The 21544-nt window shown below is 39.3% G+C and overlaps 1 protein-coding gene across 1 annotated transcript in view; it reads right to left on the bottom strand.

Moving 5' to 3' along the window:
* The window catches only part of LOC124804670, a 221407-nt gene extending 200354 nt beyond the window's left edge, over positions 1 to 21053 (bottom strand). Inside the window, exon 1 of the mRNA XM_047264912.1 lies at positions 20732 to 21053. The gene's annotated coding sequence lies outside the window, so the exon portion shown is untranslated. The remainder of the gene's footprint in view (positions 1 to 20731) is intronic.
* Positions 21054 to 21544: the final 491 nt, after the last annotated feature.

Below are 21544 nucleotides of genomic sequence, written 5' to 3'. Positions count from 1 at the left end.
AAGTTTGTAATTCGAATTTGCGAACACCCTATATTACAACAAAACAAAGGTTCAAAAATGTTGAGACAAGTAGATTTTGTAGTGATCAGCACATAGAAGTGTGTGCTTGTGAATTAATAGTTAAAAATAGTTCACTTTCAATTGTAGCTGTACACAGAGCTCCACTGGGAAAATTGTGAAGTGTTTATGAGAAATCTGGATTCCTTACTATGCTATCTGTCAACAGCGGCAAGCAGTTAATAGTCTCTGGTGACTTCAATGTAGATTTTCTAACGGATACTACTACAAAAAATAATCTAGAAATTTTATTTGGATCCTGCAATTTGATTTCAGTAATTTACTTTCCAACACGGGTGGATAAGGACAGTAGGACCCTAACTGATAGTTTTGTCTTTGCTGAAGCTCAAAGCAAGAAAATAGCAGTTTACCCAGTAGCAAACACTCTATCTGATCACGCTGCACAGTTAGTTAGGATAAATAAGATAGCATCTTATGGTACTGACACTCCTCAGTGGAAATCAGTTAGAACAACTTCAACTTCAGGAGAAACATTTTCATGAATAGTTTGCAAGAAATGAACTGGGAAGAAATTTATAATGAACCAAATACTAACAAGTAATTTTATCTGCTCCATGATAACTTCGTATCATTATTTAAAAATAGCTTCCTGCAAAAGCTAATCAGAAAATACATTACTAAGAAAAGTTATTTAAAAAAATCAAAGAACCTGAACACAACATCAGACATTAGTAATTCAGACAACAGACTTAAGGTTGTAAGGAATTTAGTGCAACGAGAGACAGGAAAAGCCACCAAAGATTTAACATCATTACTAACTCAGTGAAAGGGCTATCAACGATGAGCCACAGGTAAAAAATATATATTTTAATCATTTCTTATGCATAATAGAAAGTACAGGAAAAAACAGTTCAAGAGAAGAATCACAGTAGTATGTTGAAAGAGCAACTCTTATAAAATTCAGTCACATGAATGTGTCTTCAACTTCTCCTTCTGAAATTAAGAAAATTATACATTGTAACTCTTCAGGCTTTCCCGGCGAGATCTTGACATGTGGAATAATCGGGTCTACTGCCAGATGTTTGTGTCGCTCCGGCACAATATTTCAGCCACGTAACTCGTTGCCTTCTTCAGGTGCTACCTGAGACTGCCGTATAGGAGGATCTTGTCCAGTATTTATGCCCAGAGTGTGCTGGGTGCTCTCTTTGCCTTCTGCAGCCACCTGGCGGTGCTTGTAAGGTGTTGTCTCTTCCCCGGTGCTCCCTCAGATGTCCGCACCCGACTTGGTCTCCATCGAAATATTGTGCCAGAGCGACACAGACATCCAGCAGTAGACCCGATTATTCCACATGTCAAGATCTCGCTGGGAAAGCCTGAAGAGTTACATCAGAAGACTCTACGGGAAAGAGATGTACCTTAATATCAAAAAGCCGGATAAGCTTTGACAGAGGAAGGGGAGGATGCTGAGTTCTCTCAGTTTCCTTCTGAGATGCCGAGAGGGGATGTAGTTCCTGTCTTTGCCAGGTTCAAGCATCATGTTAACACCAGAACAGCAAACAGAATTAAACACCGAGCCAGCCTCACGCTGGTACGAGAAAGAGTGCGTGACATGCGCCACCGCCTAGATGTCACATCTAGAGATTTGCTGTATCTCCACCTTTCGATAGCAGCTACCCTGACCCGAGAAGACTGGGACCAGGTTGATGGTGCCTCTTGGTCCTTGGCATGAGTAAATCAACAGCATGTCAACAGGCCAAATTTCAGCGCCTTAACAAGAAAGTACAACAGGATGGGGACACATGGACAGTGGTCAACCTGAGCGACATGCAGCTCGATGAGGCCACCTCAAAAGCACTCAGCAAGGGCCTCAATTTTGCAGTGACTCCCAGAAGTGTACCTGTTGCAGCCTTCATCAGTTTGGTTGAGCAAGTCATCAACAAGCTACCTTCCAACGTGTCTGAAGAGATCCACAGGGAGACCTGCAGGGCACTCACCAGGACGAAGCCCCCCAAATCCAACATCTCGAGCGAGGAGAGGGAGGCACTCAGGCAGCTACAGGAGGATGACAGCATTGTAGTTCTGCCAGCTGATAAGGGTAACTCCATGGTCATCTTAAACAAGTTGGAGTATGATAGGAAGGTGCAACAACTTCTGGAAGACACTGCTTACAAACGACTAGATGGCGACCCCACTGACAAGGTGGACAAGAAGACCCGAAAGTTGCTGAAGGAGACAGGTCTACCTGAACAGGTCACCAAGAAGCTTCATCCCAAAGCACCTGTACCACCCAGACTCTATGGACTCCCCAAGGTCCACAAGGAGGGGGTCCCTCTTCGACCTATTGTCAGTAACATCGGTGCAGCGGCATACCTCACTGCACAATACCTGAAAAAGATATTGGCACCATATTTGGGCAAATGTGCACACCACATTCGCAACTCGGAGGACTTCTTACAATGGCTTAGGCAGCTACACACTGTGGACTCTGACATCATGGTCAGTTTCAATGTGGTGTCGCTCTTCACACGAGTGCCACTCACCGATTCACTCAATATTATTGGTGAGAAGTTCGATGGTGCCCTGCTCGACCTCTTTGAGCATGTACTGACCTCAACATATTTTCTTTATGGGGGTAAATTTTATGAGCAAATGGAAAGAGTGGCAATGGGGAGCGCTTTATCACCAGTGGTAGCCAACCTTTTCATGGAAAGGTATGAAGAGAAGGCACTTGCATCAACCACTTACCAACCCAAGTGCTTTCTTAGGTATGTCGATGACACTTTTGTCATTTGGTCCCATGACAGGGAGATGCTAGATGACTTTTTGGAACATCTAAATTCATGCCACCCAAGTATAAAATTTACTATGGAGCTAGAGAAGGATGGACAGCTCCCATTCTTGGATGTCCTGGTCAAAAGGAAGGCAGATGACACTCTGGGGCACAGTGTGTATCGTAAGCTCACCCACACTGACTTATACCTTCAAGCCAGTAGCTGCCACCACCCGGCACAGAAGTATGGAGTCTTGAAAACATTAGTTCACAGGGCTCGAGCTCTGTTGGATATGGAAAGTCTGGCCACAGAAATAGAACTTCTACAGCTGGTGTTCAGCAGAAATGGATACTCCTCCACAGACATCCAAAGGGCACTTCATGCTACCAGCCAACCACAGAGTACAGAAGAGGAGCCGGAGGAGGCGAAGAAGATGGCATACCTGCCATATGCTGGACCTATTTCTGCAAAGATCAGTAGAATTCTTTCAAAATATGATATCAAGAGTATCTTCTGTCCACCTTCCAAAATTGGGACAATGCTAGGGAGTGTGAAGGACGACCTGGGACTATGTAAACCGGCATTTACAACATTCCACGCCAGTGTGGAAAGTCATACATTGGGCAGACAACCAGGACGGTGAACATCAGGTGCAGAGAACACCAGAGGCACACCAGACTCGGATAGGCAACCAAATCTGCCATAGCGGAGCACTGTCTGGAGCTTGGTCACTCAATGGGCTACAACAACACCAAAATTGTGACACAGACACCAAGATCTTGGGACAGTGTCATAAAGGAGGCCATCGAGATCAAGGTCACAGACAACCTAATAAACCGAGACAGTGGTTACCAGCTCATCTTGGCATGGAGTCCGGCTCTGGAGCCTATCAGGGCCCAACGATAGGAACCAAGAAACTCCTCAAGAAGTAGTAACACCGCAGGAGCACCGCCAGGTGGGAGTGGACCGCGAACGCAACTCCCGAGGAGGTATGGGCCTCTGACAGCCGCCACGACCGCAGATCATGGACGAGCCGGGCGCGGACGACTGTCAGAGCACCAGGAAAGTGCCAACAGCTCAGGAGCAGCGCCAGGCGGGCGCGGACTGCAAACGGAGTGCCCAACAAAGGACGGGCCTCAGAGAGCTGCCACAGATGGAGACCAAGCTGGGCGCGGATGTCCGAGGGAGCACCATGAGAGAGACAACACATTACAAGCACCAGTAGGCAGGCGCAGACCGCGAACGGAGCACCCGACACGAGAGGGGCCTCAGACAGCTGCCACAACTGCAGATGGTGGACGAGGCGGGTGCAGACGCCCGTCAGAGCACCAGGGAAGTGCCAACAACTCAGGAGGAGTGCCAAGTGGGCGCGGACCACAAACTGAACACCAAACGCGGGTCCGGCCCCATACAGCTGCCACGACCACAGATGGTGGACGAGCCGGGCACAGACATCCGTGGGAGTACCAGGGAGGAGCCAAAACATCAGGAGCAGCACCAGGCGGGTGCGGACCGTGATCAGAACGCCTGGCACAGGGCGGGCCTCAGAGAGCTGCCACAGATGGTGACCAAGTCGGGCATAGATGTCCAAGGGAGCACTGGGGAAGAGACAACACCTTACAAGCACCGCCAGGCGGGTGCGGACAGCAAAGAGAGCACCCAGCGCACTCTGGGTGTAAATACTGGACAAGATCCTCCAATACGGAAGTCTCAGGTAGCACCTGAAGAAAACAACGAGTTACGTGGCCGAAATATTGTGCCAGAGCGACACAAACATCCGGCAGTAGACCCGATTATTCCACATGTCAAAATTACACATTCTCTCCAAAATAAAAACTCATCTGGATTTGATGGCATTTCCAATTGAGCACTAATGATTTGTTTCCAAACAATAACCTCATTCTTATCTGAAATATGTAATGCATAGCTAACTCAAGACATTTTTCCAAACAGACTGATATATGCTATTGTCAAATTTCTCTTTAAGAGAGGCGATAGGAGGAATGTTACGAACTACCGACCTCTTTCACTGCTGACATCATTTTCCATGATTTTTAGAAGGTAATTTATTCTAGAATAACACCTCATTCGAGCAACTATAATATACTCAGCACATCAAGTTTTGTATTTCAGAAGATTTGTTCTACTGATTATGCCATTGACATGTTACTCATCAAATTTTACATACATCAAATAATACAACAGCTCCGGTTCCTAGTTTCTTTGACCTGTCTAAGGCATTTGACTGTGTGAATTACAGTATTCTCCTACATATAATGAAACTGGATTGATAAAAAAATCTATTCACCAAGCTGAGACTGAAGAACAAAATACAAAAGGTGTCAAAGTTTGCAAGCTTTCAGTGCCATGGACTCCTTCCTCTGGCAGAAGGGTTCTATGGGAAGGAATAGGAAGTGAAGCAAAAGGAATGGTGATGTTTAGAAAAAGGGGTAGAATTCAGAAAAGTAGCCCAGAACCCCAGGTCAGGTGAGACGTCCTGCACTGGAAATTTCCCCTGACCAGGGTTCTGGGTGACTATTTCAAACTCTAGCCATTCTCCTAAACATCATTAATCCTTTTCTTTCACCCTCTTCCTTTCCCTTCCGACCATCTGCCATAAGAAGGACCTTCTGAATCCGGAAGCTTGCAAACTTTAATACCTTCAATACATATTTCCTCCTGCCATTGCTTGGTGAGTAGATTTTTTATCTATCCAATTACATTATATTTTCAAAAACAGATTATTTTCATTGATATAGTAGACAGTACTCTCATAGATAAATTAATGATGATGAAGTCCCATACTCCTTTATAGAGTGTAGGGGAACATCGCAAGGAACCTGTGCCACCATACTAGGCAAGATAAATCAAAGTTTTATGGAACTGATAGTATGGTCCACCAATGGATAATGTCACATCTTACCAATAGAATACAGAAACTTGTAGTTAGTTACTCAACCAATGTAGCAAGAGGACATTATTCTGACTGAGGAGATATGAGCTACAGTTTTCGCCAAGGCTCAATCTTAGATCTACTATTATTCCTCATATATGTAAACAATCCTCCATCTAATATACAACAAGCAGAATTAGCTCTTTTTGCAGATGGCGCAAGTGTTGTAATCAGTCCAAGCATACACACAGAAACAGAAGAAATTGGAAACATTGTCCTTAAAAGTATCATCGGGTGGGTTTCTGTGAATGGTCTCACCCTCAATTTCAAAAAGACACGACATATTCAATTCTGCACATCTAAGAGTATTACGCCAATGATACATGTAACACATGGTGAGGAAATAGTAAATATGGTAGAAACTTCAAAATTCTTAGGTGTCCACATTGATGAAAATTTAAACTGGAAGAAGCACATTTTGGAACTCCTAAGACACCTTAGTTCAAGCATATTTGCACTTAGAATCACTGCAAATCTTGGGGAGAGACACATTAGTAAGTTGACATATTTTTCACATTTTCACTTAGTAATTTTACACAGAATTTTTAATATCTTATCCATCCTCAGCGACCATAGTTATATATATCGAAATAATCGGCAAACAGTCCTTGTATGCAACTGGTTGCTGATTATTTTAATATATCATATGGAACGATGTTCAGAGGAAACTCATCTTTCTAAAAGAAAGTCTTCATTGCTCAAAAGTGTGCTGTAAGAATAAACTGTTGTGCTCATGCACAATCATCTTGTAGGCATAAGTTTAAGGAGATGGACATTCTGACTACTGCTTCACAGTATATTTATTCCTCCTGAAGTTTGTTTTAAACAATCCATTGCATTTTGCAAGGAACAACGATGTACATAATTACAATACCAAAAGGAAAAATTACTTTTATTACTGCACATTAAGGTTGCTTTTAGCACAGAAAAATGTGTGCATAATGCTGCAAGTAAGATTTTTGATTCTTTACCCAGTGATGTAAAATGTCTGACAGAGACAAATTAAAATTTGAAAACTGAAAAATTTTCTGCTTGACAACTCCTTCTATTCTGTGGAAGAATTTCTGTTATTGTAATGTGTAAAAGGTGGTGGGTAGGAATTGCTATGAAACTACCTAACTAACTATACAGTAATGTGTTTGTTTACATTGTTATGAATTAATACGGAATTAAATGAAGACTGCAGATAAAGAGTCTACATCTCTCAAAGAGCATACACAGGTTATGAAGTTCAATAAACAAAACTAATGGATGGATTAGCATTAACAGCATCAAACACTATCACAACAGGGACCAATGGACTTATGCAGTGCCTTTGCTAAGACACTGATTTCATATTCAGAAGGGTGGAATTTGCTCTGTCTTGGAATCCTGATTTAGGTTTTCCTCTGATCTATTTATTCCTAGGTGAATAAATAAATACATTCTATGAGAGACTCTGTAGAGGTTTCAAATTTAGCTCCTCATATTGGCATGCAACCTGGTTATCGTAAACAGTTCATAATTACCACCCCTCACTCCTCTTGGTCAATTACCTGTGATGAAAAATGTTCCAACAAAGGATCTGAATTGATTACTTCCAGGTTGAGCACTAATGTAAAAGCAACCATATTCCTCAAGTGTGAAGGACTCATATCAATCAGGACTAACAAGGGATACTGAACATACAGAAAGAATGGTCACTGATTTGTTTGATCCTCTTGAGATCACCACTAAGATGCTGAAAACTCTGAAGTGGCAGTTGCTTGTAGATAGATGCCAACTATTCTGTGAAAGCCTGGTTACAAAGATTTAAGAAACAGTATTAAGTGAGGAATCGAGGGATCATGAAGTCAAGCTTTGACTGATTACAGCATGTGCAGCAGCATTTAAACAATCATTCGTCCAGTGCTCCATACATGGATGGAATGGCAAGAAATCTCAATGTGTGATACAGTGCAAAGTACCCTCTCCCATGAACTTCATAGTGATTTGCAGAATATAGATGCATATGTAAAAGCAACATTGGCTATGAAGGTAGGCACAAAAATGTTATGTGCTGTTAATAATGGTGTGTAGCAGCTCTGTGGGTAGACCTACAGTTTATGGAGAACATCCCATAGCACTTCTCTGGATGTGAAACAAGACCACAAGACCAGCAGGGAGAAAGACTTGAGAAATATCTCAAATGCATGATATTATTAAAATCTGGAAAGGGACTAGAATGGTCTTTCCTTGCAAATAAAGAGTTGGCCATGAAAGAGAAACAACTAGGATCAGTCCCTAATTCTCTACAATGTTATAATCTGTGTGCAATATAAACGACCTAAGAACATTGATGGGGACTCTGTCCTCTTAATTTACTATGCTCTACCAAGTGCTGCAACTGTACAGTTTATCACTTTGAAAAATGACTTCAATCACATCTACATGCATATCCTGCAAGCAACCATATGGTGCATGGTACCATGTACCGTTGCTAGTTATGTCCTTTGCTGTTCCACCTACAATCAGAGCAAGGGAAACACAATTGTCCATATGCTTTCATAGGAGCCACAATTTCTCTTATCTTGTCTTCACAGTCATTGTGGATGTCGACAGCACTAGGATCATCCTGCAGCCTGCCACAAATGCCAGATCCCTGAAATTTCTTAATAGTGTTTCATAAAAAGATCATCATCCCTCCATGGATTCTCATCTGAGTTCACAAAACATTCCTGTAATACTTGCTTGTTGACTGAATCTACCACTAACAAATATGGCTAAAAACCTCTGGGCTGATTCCATGTATTGCTATAATCCGCACTGGTGGGGGACCAAACACTTGAGCAGTACTCAAGAATGGATCACACAATAAATTTCACACATTTGCAAAGAGTGGTACAATTTAAGCAGCAAACGCTACAGCAACTCATGGTTTCTGTACGATGCAGAAAGCAAAGTTATATTTCCTTGTTACCCCAGATAATGTGAAATCTACAATCCTCCATCATATTTTGAACCTAAAATGTTGCTCTCTCCATTTTGTCAGTAATTTCTTAATGCTGCTGATAAGTCACTAAAAATCATCCAATATCTTGTTTACAGCTATAACATCAACTTCTCAGTCATTTATGTATGTATATGTACAAAGACAGAGAATGTACTTCTGCATAAGACAGGACATAATTTTCTTTTCTTCTCTTATTCAAATGGACAACAATTACAGAGTTTAGTCCATCAAATTTCGGCATGCAGCCATGCAAATAAAATTTCCTCCACTGATATTTCAGCCACGTATTGTCTGGCCATCCTCAGAGTGAGTCACAAGACTTGTGATGGCCGGACGATACGCGGCCGAAATATCAGCGGAGGAAATTTTATTTGCGTGGCTGCATGCCCAAAATTTGATGGACTATTCATTACACTGCGAGAAGTTGAAAATGCACAATTACAGATTTTATTTATGCAGTTACGAGTTTCATCTGTAAACTATGAAGGCATGCTGAAAAGTAATGCCTCTGAATTTTTTATGCGAAAACTCTTAAAGCTTTGTAAATAAAACAAACATTATTAACATTCTACATTTTTATTCTCTGATGTCTACATATTTACTTCTCAACATAGTCACCTTGATGATGAAGACAATTCTCTCAATGAGACACTAGTTGGTTGATACCATCACTGTAGAACATTTGAGTTTGTTGACAGAGCCATACCACAACCTCACCCCTGTTTGCATCACTTGATCACTATTAAAGTGAAGTCTTTGGAGGTGTTCTTTAAGTTTTGAACACAGAAGAAAATTGGAAGGGTCAAGTTGGGACTATATAGAGGATGATTGATGACAGTGAATCCAAGATGATGGATTTTTGCAGATGTCGCAGCACTCACGTGTGGTCTGGCATTGTCATGCTGAAAGAGAAGACGCTCCAAGTGTGGATGAACTCTTTGAATTCAAAATTCGATTACAGACACTGTTTCTCACACACCGACATAGTTACATTACACACCACCACATTACACGCTACAATTCAGAGCCCTCTGTTGCAAATATACAGTCATGAGGGCATTACTTGTCAGCAAATCCTCTTACAACCCTCTTCATTGTAGTGATGGAAGTCTCATATTTCCATGTGCATGAGGAAAAAATAATCATTTCACTAATTGCAGCATTCTCCTAAACATCAATTATGTCATGTTTCATACGATAATAGGAAAGCAGTACTCAGACAAAAGATTGGTTTGAATACCACAGTGCACTACTAGGCATGATCCTATTGGAAGTGGAACACCCTTGCCTTCCTCTGACCTCTGAAATGTCTTACCCAACATATACTAAGGGGACCTTAGCTTACTGTAGATGCCAACTCATGGTGTAACTGACATTTTTCAAATTGACCAATCATTTCTATAGGTGAAAGAAGCAAAAAATAACTGAAAAATCCTAGTATCACCCAACAATTGAACCCCTGTGATTTGGATTTGCTGACACTTATCCCTTTAGTGACAGTATAATATCCTCTCCCACCAGCAGGCTAACTGCTAAGCCAATAAACTTTCTGCTAAGTGCCTGAAACCAAGAAGGGACATAGAGTTCATCATTTTCACTGCACTGCAGTGCGAGGTTTTAAAGCATCAGGTTGACACTTCTGGCAGCGTCTCTGCCACTTTAAAGGCAATTTTGGTGTCAGATGAAAAATTCCATAGCTACATGTTGCTTTGGCAATCTAAACTCACATACATGTAGGTACTTTAGGAAAGCATGCTGTTTGCAGCTCCTAGATAGATGACATTGGCGCTTCAAAAGGAAAAAAATAACATCTAATGCTGGTACAGCTGAATGGCTCCTGGTAAGCTGTTTCCCCCTATGGTGGTAGTAAATCTGTTAACATATCACAACAATGAGATTATAAGATATGGAGTACTAACTCAATTTGTAAACATTGGGAAAGAAATCTGCAGTGAATTTGAAAAAAAAGGGGGGGGGGGGGCTCAAATGGCTCTAAGCACTATGGGACTTAACATCTGAGGTCATCAGTCCCCTAGACTTAGAACAACTTAAACCTAACTAAGCTAAGGACATCACACACATCCATGCCCAAGGCAGGAATCGAACCTGCGATCCTAGCAGCCGCGTTGTTCCAGACTGGAGCACCTAGAACTGCTCGGTCACAGTGGCTGGCAGTGAATTTGAAGCTAGCATTTCTCTGACATGGTTTAGTTCTTATGTGTTATTATGCCAATCATCCAATCAATATAACCATATATTTCTAAGTAGTCACACACTCACAAAGATGTCTAGAAGATTCTCTAAATATACCAATAGAGCCGCAGACCTAAACCACCCCATTTGCATCTCTTTGTCAGTTCACTTCAAATTCCTGTGCTAAGAGCATCTACTGCTAGTTCTCATATGTCACATTAACAACAATTCTTACCGACTGTAAACATACTTCTGTTGGTTTCCTGCCATACACGTCATTTCAATTACATCATCTGCAGACCACTTAAGTAGAAACCAACTAGCCCAATAACAATCATAATGTCTGACCAACATTAGTTCCACTTATGTATCAGTATCCTCAGGCTGAAAGCAAGGGGAAACTACGGCCATAATTTTTCCCGAGCGCATGCAGCTTTACTGTACGGATAAATGATGATGGCGTCCTCTTGGGTAAAATATTCCAGAGGTAAAATAGTCCCCATTCGGATCTCCGGGTGGGGACTACTCAGAAGGACGTCGTTATCAGGAAAAAGAAAACTGGCATTCTTCGGATCAGAGCGTGGAATGTCAGATCCCTTAACCGGGCAGGTAGATTAGAAAATTTAAAAAGGGAAATGGATAGGTTAAAGTTAGATATAGTGGGAAGTAGTGAAGTTCGGTGGCAGGAGGAACAAGACTTTTGGTCAGGTGAATACAGGGTTATAAACACAAAATCAAATAGGGGTAATGCAGGAGTAGGTTTAATAATGAATAAAAAAATAGGAGTGCGGGTAAGCTACCACAAGCAGCATAGTGAACGCATTATTGTGGCCAAGATAGACACGAAGCCCACGCCTACTACAGTAGTACAAGTTTATATGCCAACTAGCTCTGCAGATGATGAAGAAATTGAAGAAATGTATGATGAGATAAAAGAAATTATTCAGGTAGTGAAGGGAGACAAAAATTTAATAGTCATGGGTAACTGGAATTCGAGAGTAGGAAAAGGGAGAGAAGGAAACATAGTAGGTGAATATGGATTGGGGCTAAGAAATGAAAGAGGAAGCCACCTGGTAGAGTTTTGCACAGAGCATAATTTAATCATAGCTAACGCTTGGTTCAAGAATCATGAAAGAAGGTTGTATACATGGAAGAATCCTGTAGATACTAGAAGGTATCAGATAGATTATATAATGGTAAGACAGAGATTTAGGAACCAGGTTTTAAATTGTAAGACATTTCCAGGGGCAGATGTGGACTCTGACCACAATCTATTGGTTATGAACTGTAGATTAAAACTGAAGGAGATGGGACCTGGATAAACTGAAAGAACCAGAGGCTGTACAGAGTTTCAGGGAGAGCATAAGGGAACAATTGACAGGAATGGGGGAAAGAAGTACAGTAGAAGAAGAATGGGTAGCTCTGAGGGATGAAGTAGTGAAGGCAGCAGAGGATCAAGTAGGTAAAAAGACGAGGGCTAGTAGAACTCCTTGGGTAACAGAAGAAATATTGAACTTAATTGACGAAAGGAGAAAATATAAAAATGCAGTAAATGAAGCAAGCAAAAAGGAATACAGACGTCTCAAAAATGAGATCGACAGGAAGTGCAAAATGGCTAAGCAGGGATGGCTAGAGGACAAATGTAAGGATGTAGAGGCTTATCTCACTAGGGGTAAGATAGATACTGCTTACAGGAAAATTAAAGAGACCTTCGGAGAAAAGAGAACCACTTGTATGGATATCAAGAGCTCAGATGTAAACCCAGTTCTAAGCAAAGAAGGAAAAGCAGAAAGGTGGAAGGAGTATATAGAGGGTCTGTACAAGGGCGTTGTACTTGAGGACAATGTTATGGGAATGGAAGAGGATGTAGATGAATATAAAATGTGAGATACAATACTGCGTGAAGAGTTTGACAGAGCACTGAAAGACCTGAGTCGAAACGAGGCCCCGGGAGTAGACAACATTTCATTAGAACTACTGACGGCCTTGGGAGAGCCAGTCCTGACAAAACTCTACCATCTGGTGAGCAAGATGTATGAGACAGGCGAAATACCCTCAGACTTCAGGAAGAATGTAATAATTCCAATCCCAAAGAAAGGAGGTGTTGACAGATGTGAAAATTGCTGAACTATCAGTTTAATAAGTCACAGCTGCAAAATACTAACGCGAATTCTTTTCAGACGAATGGAAAAACTAGTAGAAGCCGACCTCGAGGAAGATCAGTTTGGATTCCGTAGAAATATTGGAACACGTGAGGCAATACTGACCTTACGACTTAGCTTAGAAGAAGGATTAAGGAAAGGCAAACCTACATTTCTAGCATTTGTAGACTTAGAGAAAGCTTTTGACAATGTTGACTGGAATACTCTCTTTCAAATTCTAAAGATGGCAGGGGTAAAATACAGGGAGCGAAAGGCTATTTACAATTTGTACAGAAACTAGATGGCAGTTATAAGAGTCGAGGGGCATGAAAGGGAAGCAGTGGTTGGGAAGGGGGTGAGACAGGGTTGTAGCCTCTCCCCGATGCTATTCAATCTGTATATTGAGCAAGCAGTAAAGGAAACAAAAGAAAAATTCGGAGTAGGTATTAAAATCCATGGAGAAGAAATAAAAACTTTGAGGTTCGCCGATGGCATTGTAATTCTGTCAGAGACAGCAAAGGACTTGGAAGAGCAGTTGAACGGAATGGACAGCATCTTGAAAGGAGGATATAAGATGAACATCAACAAAAGCAAAATGAGGATAATGGAATGTAGTCGAATTAAGTCGGGAGATGCTGAGGGAATTAGATTAGGAAATGAGACACTTAAAGTAGTAAAGGAGTTTTGCTATTTGGGGAGCAAAATAACTGATGATGGTCGAAGTAGAGAGGATATAAAATGTAGACTGACAATGGCAAGGAAAGCGTTTCAGAAGAAGAGAAATTTGTTAACATCAAGTATTGATTTAAGTGTCAGGTAGTCATTTCTGAAAGTATTTGTATGGAGTGTAGCCATGTATGGAAGTGAAACATGGATGATAAATAGTTTGGACAAGAAGAGAATAGAAGCTTTCGAAACGTGGTGCTACAGAAGAATGCTGAAGATTAGATGGGTAGATCACATAACCAATGATGAAGTATTGAATAGAATTGGGGAGAAGAGGAGTATGTGGCACAACTTGACAAAAAGAAGGGACCGGTTAGTAGGACATGTTCTGAGGCATCAAGGGATCACAAATTTAGCATTAGAGGGCAGCATGGAGGGTAAAAATCGTAGAGGGAGACCAAGAGATGAATACAATAAGCAGATTCAGAAGGATGTGGGTTGCAGTAAGTACTGGGAGATGAAGAAGCTTGCACAGGATAGGGTAGCACGGAGAGCTGCATCAAACCAGTCTCAGGACTGAAGACCACAACAACAACAACAACAACCCTCAGGCAGTCACAAAAATTAACTGGCCATGGTCCAACATGACTGCAAATCTGTCACGATTCTGCTGTAATCAGAACTTCTTCCTCAGTACACAGTCAAACAAAAGAAGTAACTCTATTTCATTAAAAACTGTTAATCAAAGTACCTGTAGATTGAGTGACAGTAATGTATTAAGGGATCCAGCGCATTGAGGTATGATGGCTAGCTCTGACATAAGTAAACAGTGTTTTTTATTTATCTTTCTTCACAGATTGATGATTATTTCTTTATTCTATTCTGCAGCCCATGTTAATGTACTTCAATTTCCCAGAAAACCACTGTGCTTACTGTTCTATTGGTTTACATGTACTAAGGCATGTCATTTATTGAACTTAGTATAGCCCTGTGCTGGTTTAAAGGAAGTTGGGAGGGGGGGATATACAATGGTAGTCTTCTGCTCTATGAATGTTTACAGGTATAAATAATGACTTTCCTTTCAAAATATTTAGTTTGGAAATACAAATTTTGAAAGAAAGGTGTTTTAGAATTTCAAAATCTATAAAGTTTTTCTCCTTCATTTCTTACGCTCTTTTATGGGTATTTCCTTTACTCCATTACTGCAGACAGCACTTCATATTAATTTCTCAAGTTCATTATATATATATATATATATATATATATATATATATATATATATATATATATTTCACTCTTTTGAGAATAGTCACTTGTGCTATATTGACATTAGTGATACAGCCATTCTGCACTGACCAATGACATCACCATCTGCACTGAATGGAGGCTGTTTGGAATTACTGATCTATAGTATAGCCCAAGGTCAGGTTTACGATTCACCACGACAGTTTGTCTGCAAGTCAGCAAAGCCAACAAATGTGTCATGACAGCTAGCTGTATTTTTGAAAATGAAGGTTGTCATGGTGGTTTGTATAGTAGCCTGAAGATTTGGTTAGCATGGAAGGTGATAGTCTGATCATGATTTGGCAAAGCCAACAAACATGTCACAAAAACAAATTATTTTTTAAGGTATGGGTTATGTATAAAAGTGAACTGTCATGATGTGGTGATGCCAAAAGAAGGAGTCATGACAATCTGATTAATATAAATTAACAAAAACAATCAATTTTTGACAAAACAATACAATTGGATAGAAAAAAAATCTACTCACAAAGCGGCAGCAGAACATACACATAAGAGATTGTTGTAATCAGGCTTTCAGAACCAGTGGCTCCTTCTTCAGGCAGAAGAGCTAATGAGGAAGGAAGAAGAGTACAGGAAAAGGTCTGGAGAGGTCTAGGAAAAGGGGTAGATTTTGGAAAAGTCACCCAGAACTGTGGGTCAGGGGAGATTACCGCACGGGATGAGAAGGAAAGACTTTCCTTCTCATCCCATGCAGTAAGTCTTCCCTCACCCACAGTTCCTTCCACTTCAACCCTTGTGCCTGAAGAAGGAGCCACTGGCTCCAAAAGCTTGCCTAATTACAATCCTCTTTTATGAATGTGTTCTGCCGCCTCTTGGTGAGTAGATTTTTTTATCTACCCTACTTATATACATTACACTTTCTGTAGTTATACCTCCATCTCCGGCGGAAACCTTTAGTTTTACGGGTTGGTCTGAAAGTTTCAAGTATTTAATCCATTTACTGGTGTTACAAACAAGAACATCCCCAACAACGACCTCCATATTTCAATTGAGATCCCAATAATTTGATACTTTAAATATGCTGTGCTGTATGATACCATACATCATAGTCATCATACTGGTTAGTAGCATCACTGGTCAAAACTGGTTGATTGTATTTTTCCAATTACCTAAAATATTTATTGAAGAGGAATGCAATTCTTTTTCAAATTTAACAATAATTTCTTAATCTAACATAATTATTGAACCAATGACACAACAGAGCTGTTCAAAACTGTAATGTTAGCCATGGAACGATAATTTTAACCAAGGGCTTAAACTGAAGCATACAAATAACCTACATTTTTAGCTGTAAAAATTGAAATTGGCAATGAACAGCAAACACATCAAGGCTTAATCTGAAAAACCTCATACTAATTATTTGTTAGTTAGTTTCATTTACCATGGATCATCTACATGATTAATTGTAATAATGCAGACTGAGCCATTTTACACACACATCACAACTTAATTTTTAAATATGGCTACATGCTGAACATTAATAAAGTATTCTTTTTTTAATATATAGATGTGAATTAGTAATTCCTATCTACCACCTTTTACATTTTACAGTAATTGAAATTCTTCTACACAATAAAATGAGTTGTCAAGGCGAAACCTGTTTAGTTAGTTTTCAAATTTTACTTTGCTTTCTCTCAGACTTTTATATCACTGGGTAAGTGATCAAAAATTTTAGTTGCAACACTGTGCTCCCCTTTTGCACTAAAAACAACTTTAATGTGGAATAATGAATGTCATTTTTTCTTCTGATACTGTAATCATGTACATCATTGTTCCTTTCAAACTGCAGTGGATTATTTACAATAAACTTCATGAGGGAATAAATAAACTGTGAACCAGTATACCGAATTCCCAACTCTTTAAACAGATGTCTTATAGATGATCATGAGTGAGCACCATATTTTATTTTTGAGTAATGAAGTCTTCATTTTCTAAAGATGAGTTTCCCCACATCATCATTCCATATGACATTATCAAATGAAAATATGCTAAATATGTCAACTTATTTATGTGCCTCTCCCCAAGCTTTATGAAGATTCTAAATGCAAAAGTGGCTGAACTAAGATGTTTTAGGAGTTCCAAAATGTGATTTTTCCAATTTAAATTCTCATCAACAAGGATAACCAAGAATTTTGAAGTTTCTATCATATTTATTTTTTTATTAGCATGTGTTGCACTCATCATTGGCGTAAGGGTTGAACAGATGAAAGGAAACGATATGGATAGCTTTAGGAAAAGAAGTAGAGTTCAGAGTAGTCACCCAGAATGTCAGGGGAGACGTCATTGTTGTAGTAGCCCTAGATGCCCAGAACTGAAAATGTTAAGTCTTTTTGAAACTGAGAGTCAAACCACACACAGAGAACCAATGACACCTTTAAGGGCAATGTTTGCCATTTCTTCTGTTTCTGTGTGAATGCTTCGGCTGATTACAATACTAGTGCCATCTGCAAAAAGAACTAATTATGCTTGTTGTATATTACATGGAAGATCATTTACATACTTGAGGAACAATAGTGGACCTAAGATTGAGTCTTGGGGAAACCCATAGGTGATTTCTCTTTATCCAGTGAAATGTTCCCTTACTATATTGGTTGCATTGTTAGGTACAACTTTCTCCATTTATTTATCTATTTTTGTAAGGCAAGACATTATCCACCGGTTAGTTATATCATCAACCCCATAAAATTTCAGTTTGCATAAGAGAAAACTGTGATTCACTCAGTTGAATGTCTTAGATAGATCACAGAAAATACCAGCCAGCAGTATTTTATTATTTGATGTTTATAAAATTTGGTGAGTGAGTATATCAATGTCATTCTCAGTAGAGCAACTCTTCTGAAATCCAAACTGTGATTAGCTGAAGAAGTTGTTGTTCAGGTGAGAAATTAGTCAAGAACACATCATCTTCTCAAAAATTATGGAAACTGCCATCAGCAGTGAAAGAGGTCAGTAGTTATTAACATTCCTCCTACCACCTTTCTTACAGAGAGGTTTGACAATGGTATATTTCAGTTTCTTTGGAAAAATGCCTTGATCTAGTGATGCATTACATATTTCATATAAGAATGGGGTTATTATATGGGAACAAATCTTTAGTACTCTATTGGAAACACCAACAAAACCAGATGAGTTTTTATTTTTAAGAGAATCCACAATTTTTTTTAATTTCAGAAGGAGAAGTTGGTGACACATCCATATGACTGAATTTTATGAGAGTTACTTTTTCAACATACTGCTGTGATGCCTGAATTTTATGAGAGTTAATTTTTCAGCATACTGCTGTGCTTTTTCTCTTGAACTGTTTGTTCCTGTACTTTCTACTACATGTAAGAAATGATTATTAAATATATTTGCAACCTGTGACTCATCATTTATAGGCCTTCCATTCAGTTCAATAGTGATATTAAATCTGTGGCTGGTTGTTCTGCCTCTCATTTCACTACATTCCAAATAACCTTAAGTCTGTTGTCAGAATTACTGATTTTTGATGTTATGTAAATGTTCCTCCATTTTTAATAACTTTTCTTAGTAATTTTGAGTTTTGTAGTGTGGAACTACAGCATGTCCCATAGTCGTTCTAGTGATTCATGGTTTTGTACATGCCTGTTAAATTTCCTTTTTAATTAGCTTATGAAGAAAGCTATTTTCAAATAATGATAAGAGTTTATCATAGAACAGATTTTTTTTTTTCTGTACATTATAAATTTCATTCCAGATCATCTCTTGTAAACTATTCCTAAAAACATTAATTTTCCTCAAGTTATTACTTATTCTACCTAAGTCCACTATGAGTATCTTTAGTGTAGTGCACTACATCATTTGTCCTAACTAACTGTGCATCATGATCAGAGAAAGCACTTTTGACTGGGTAAACAGTTATTTTCCTGCTTTGAGCTTCAACAATGAAAACATTATCAATTAGGATCCTACTGCCTTTATGCACCCATGCTGGAAATTCAAATAACAAGATCTAATTGTAGGATCCAAATAAGATTTCCAGATCATTTTTCCTTTCAGAATCCATTAGATCATCTTCAACGAAACTTCCTGGCAGATTAAAACTGTGTGCCCGACCGAGACTCGAACTCGGGACCTTTGCCTTTCATATCAGCGCACACTCCGCTGCAGAGTGAAAATCTCATTCTGGAAACATCTTCAACGAAGTCACCACAGGGTATTAACTGCTTGCTGCTCTCTTACAGACAGCAAATTTAGGAATACAGATTCATAATAAATAAATAAATAATTCAAAATTTACTGGGACAGGGTGGGGGGTATCTACATAGTTAGCCTTAATATAATTATGTAAGAACTCTTTCTTTTTCCATATTAGCTCTGCATGAGTAAGTTGCCAGAATCTAATCCTTTAGGTAAGAAACTTGAATGAAGAACAGACACCAGAGACGTACAAGAAGAGTCATATATTAAAATAACACTAAGCAGTGAAATTTTCATATGTATATCACGTAAAAACAGTCAATCCTCTGATGCTCTCATCAAAACCAGTCATTCAGATTTGATGTGCACTTCAAATTATCCCATCTAGCAACAAGTAGGATATAGCTTATTTTGCACACTAGGTCATATAATCTTTCGGGGTAATTGAAGTAACATGTTTACAGCAGATGAAAGCAATAGGAGACAGTTTTATTTCTGAGTATTATAACTATAACACATTTGGTTTCCAAAATTGATTTAAGCTGAACTGTGTAACACATATTACGAATTTGTAATTAATTTCAATAAAGAATTGGCTTCCTTTCCTGTTGCTTAAAATTTAGTTCTGTATTCAAAAACAAAACTGTTTACCAAACTAATAGACCTGCAAGAAATATGGAATCCAAGTCGACTGCAAACGTAAATTTGTCACTCTTTTCATTAGCTATCTATCTACATTTGGGCTGAAAATCCCTATCAAGATTTCTCCTAATTTTATCATCTGTTTGTTTATAGTATTTTAAATAACAGATAAGTTTTAACATTCAGTATTTATCGAGGCTACTGTTTCACGCCGTCAGATGTAATTTGGCTCTTTTTGATTCTCAAATGTTGTCTTCCGTTACGGGAGCTGTGAAATAAATAAATTGGGAGCAAAAAACCAATGGTCCACAAATCAGATACTGGCTTTCCAGGATTTGGAATCACTCCTTAACATGGGAAGGTAGTAAAAGTACGGAGTTTCCCGCGTACCCTTACGCCCAAGACATTCATTTCCGTACGGATACATTAATTATTTCACAAAACATCGTGTAATCTTTGATTGATATAAAAGTGTAATTTCTCTAGCCTATCATCATTTACAGCAAACGCATTACCGTCTATTAGTTTCTTCAATTCTGCAGATGATATTGTTACGATTCGATTACGTGCAGTTAATCATCGTAAAGTGACAACGGTGCTATACGTATCCAAGTTCCGTTAAGAACTGCTGTCGAAATGCTGACACAACGAAAGTTACAAGTCTACCGGCAGTAAATCCTCATTTGTTTTATCTCTCCGCTAAAAGTGAAACAGGCGTTTGGGCAGGGTCATTCGGACAACGAAATACATTATAATATATTGAAAACCAATTTCTTTACTTTGATCAATTTTATTGAAAATTCTCTTGCTAATGTAAAGTGACATTAAGACGCCATACTTGGTGATGATGTGGAAGTAAGAAATTAATATACAAACATAAAACCTCTATTATTAAGTCAATTATATTGCTCACAATGTTTCGCTCCATTAGCCTTAATAACATTCTCAACATGTTCAACCGCCCTAGGGCCATCCACAGCTGGCTATTTAATTTTATCATCCATCGATAACTTCCTGTATATGACAAACCAAAGCGTTTGTCAAAGATACTACATTAAGTACAACGCAAGTTGAAAACATTCATCTCAAATTATCGAAAATTCCACTGAGATGCAGTCAAAGGATAATTCACACAAATTGTGATTTACCCGTTCTGTCACATCAAAACATTCCACAATACATTTCTAGTGTTGGATGCACGCAGGCCGCCAACGGCAAGAAACGTCACATGTTTTGAGAACAAAGAGTCTGTTGCACTGACACTTGGCGATCTTAAGACCAATTCACACTGGCCGTCACATGGAGGTAAGAATTCTTACCTCCATGGGCCGTCACTTCACGTCACGTCTCGTCACCGTCAAGGTTCCTCGGATTTCGGAAGTTTTGACGGCTGACATCGTCCGTCCGTTATTGATCAAATGATCCACATTTAATTTCCTCCCGATATACGACCATAAGCAGGTCTCCATATTTGGTTTCGTTGTTGTTTTCGTGTTTAATATCAGTTGCTCTTTCTTCGTTATTTGTTATAAATTGTTTCGTTTCATTATTTCTTTTGTTAAAATTTATAATTTTATAATAAATCACGAAAGATTAATTGAACCAGTGAGGCAGCAGTCTGAGCAGTACGCCATGAGCCTACTAAATTCCTTGCTCTCTATTTATAAAGGGGATTTTTATACCAGCGGTATGGTATTTAAATTTTGCAGTGAAATACATTCCAGTA

This window comes from Schistocerca piceifrons, chromosome 7, assembly GCF_021461385.2.
Source record: "Schistocerca piceifrons isolate TAMUIC-IGC-003096 chromosome 7, iqSchPice1.1, whole genome shotgun sequence".
Classification (NCBI taxonomy): Eukaryota; Metazoa; Arthropoda; class Insecta; order Orthoptera; family Acrididae; genus Schistocerca; species Schistocerca piceifrons.
This window is presented reverse-complemented; position numbering and strand designations above follow the sequence as displayed.